The sequence below is a fragment of the Protopterus annectens genome, chromosome 1.part2 (assembly GCF_019279795.1).
Source record: "Protopterus annectens isolate FY-2018-M chromosome 1.part2, PAN1.0, whole genome shotgun sequence".
NCBI classification, from domain to species: domain Eukaryota; kingdom Metazoa; phylum Chordata; order Ceratodontiformes; family Protopteridae; genus Protopterus; species Protopterus annectens.
The window spans coordinates 992,416,378-992,419,134 of record NC_056727.1 but is presented as its reverse complement, the minus strand read 5'-3'; the positions used below and the strand labels follow the sequence as shown (position 1 = coordinate 992,419,134).

The following is a 2,757-nucleotide window of genomic DNA, read 5'->3' as shown; positions in this document are numbered from 1 at the left end:
AAAAAATTTTTTTTACAAAATTTTTGTTTATATATAAGAATCAATGTATTTAGAAATAGTATATAAAAAATAGTATGTAAAGAAGTATGTAAAAAATAGTATTTAAAAAATAGTATATAAAAAATATATAGGTAAACCAATATATGTTCATAAATATAAGTATATGAATAAATATGCATATGTAAATATATATATAAATAAATATATACATATTGCATAAAACTATATATACTTTTTTAAAAAACTATTTTAGTAAATGTTAATATGAATATGAAAATAAATATATATATATATGTACAGATATAAATATATAAATGTAAATATAAATATAATTCATGTTAAATAAATACTATATTAACAACGGATAAAAAAGAATAGATCATATTGTCAAAAAACCTTCCCCACATTCCTTAATTTCATTATGTTTGTGTTTGTTTGTGTTATTCTGTTAATTTGTAATTTATAATTTTGGGGTCCGTGGCTAATACTTTAAGTGCTGGAACAATAGAAATGTGGTCATTTAAACCTTTTTCACAACTTGCATCTAATTTTAGCTGCCATATAATTTCCCTGTATTCCACTTTAGTCTCCCAGTCACCTCCTCGTTCTCGGTATCCCACTACTTCAAGTATCCAGAATTTAAAATCTGCCTTTACACATTTCATGGCGTGCCTATATAATGCACTGTTCTCATTATGTCTGTTTATATCTCTAATGTGCTCATAAATTCTGTTTTTCAACTGTCTTTCTGTTTTTTCTACATAATAACTTTCACATTCTCTACAGATCACTAAATAGACCACCCCTTTTGTATAGCAACTGCTATAATTTTTAGCTGTTAATTTAAATGGAATACTGGATATCCTAATCTCTTTGTTCTCATAAATGTATGGACATTGCGCACATCTGCCCCATTTGTATGTTCCATGTTTCCTGCTAGTCCCTTCAACCTGAACTCCCTTTCTTTCTATAATATTCTTAATATTGGGGTTCCTTCTAAAGCTAAATCTCAATTGATTCTTAAAGACTTCAGTTTTGGATGCAACACTTTTAAACATATCCCATATTTCATGTATGCCCTTCTTAACCCAACATGTTCCGTAAAAATATGTTGTAGTTAGGTAAGGTGTGAAATTTATTTCCTTTCTCTTGTCAGTGTCAATGTTATTAACATCAATATTATTTTCTTCAGGTTCAGTTACCTCTGTTTCCTGATATCCATGATTTAAAAGTGGTATGTATTTTGTACCTCTTCCTGATACCACATATTCTTTAACCGAAGTAATAAGTTCCATGGGGTACCCCCTTTCCTTAAATAGGCCCTCTAGAAAAGTAATTTCATTCATAAACTCTACATCATCTGAAATCATCCTGGCCATCCTAATCATCTGGCCCTTAACTATATTTTTCTTAAGTTGGTTTGAATGGTCACTATGATAGTGCAAGTAGGCATTGGAGAAGTGTTCCTTCCTGTATATGTTGGACTTGTAACATTTGTTTACTCTATCTTTAGTAAGTTTTACATCCAGAAAGTGTGTGTCGTCAGTCTCAATCTGATGGGTAAATTTCAAAAAGGAGGTAGTATAATTAATATACCTTATAAATATTTCAATATCCTCCTTTGCTCCTTTCCATAGGATAAAAATGTCATCCAAAAACCTGAAGTATTCAACTATATATTGATTATGTTCAGAATTAAAGACAAATTCCCTTTCCCAATATAACATAATGGTATTCGCATATATAGGGGCGCAGGGTGATCCCATAGCCACTCCTTCTTTCTGATGGTAATAGTCCCCCTCAAAATATATAAAATTATATTTTAGTACCAATTCCATGTTTAATAAAACATTCCTAAAATCTGCTGGTGTAAGCCAATCCATTTCTACGAACACCTTTTCAAACCACTCCATACCAATTTTCTGGGGAATGACTCGCTTGATAATCTGGACAGAACTTTATTTCAAATGGATGCTGCTACTTTTAATTTGACAAACAGAAATTTCTCTGACGCACACATTCAATTATTACAAAAAAGGGTTTAATTTTATACCTGCGCAAAGAGCACACTTACCTGATCTGATTCTAGATCTTAAACTGTATGCAAGAAAGCTTAATTTGTGTTTTTTTTACACAGTTCTAATAGTAACTATGACAGCAGCTCAGACTCTGATACACCTGAAACATCTGTATTAGCTTTAGGTGAGAATAATTCATTACATTTGAGGTCCTTCAGACCTAAAAGTTTATTTAACCCTACTCTTCATCATTCCATACAAGCTTTCCTCAAGATTTGTGAAGATCATCTGAGGAAACTGTGTCAATCTAATAACACTGAAAAATGGTTTAACCTTTCCTATGCTGAAAGAAAAGCATTATCAGATTTCTCCACAGACAAAACACTACGCATCATGCGTGCAGATAAAGAAACAGGTTTAGTGTTGATGGAACAAGCCACTTACATACAAAAAATGGAAAACACTTTACATAACGAGTTCTTTTGTCAAGTTGATGTTCAAACAGTTAATGAACACTTCCTGAAAGTTGACAACATTTTAAAAAACTTACATTTAACAAATGCCATTTCCTTTGAAGAATACATGTTCATGTTGGTCCCTTCACCTAATTTAGGTAGATTATTTGGCATCCCTAAAATTCATAAAAATACATCAGACCCTCCTTTTAGACATATCATATCAAACAGGAAAACTAAAACAGAGAAAATTGCAGATTTTCTAGATTGTATTCTGAATCCGT

General features: G+C 30.9%; 1 protein-coding gene across 2 annotated transcripts in view; it reads left to right on the top strand.

Moving 5' to 3' along the window:
* Nucleotides 1-2,757, top strand: part of LOC122792214 (protein argonaute-1) — a 1,920,205-nt gene that overhangs the window by 829,206 nt on the left and 1,088,242 nt on the right. The window lies entirely within an intron of this gene.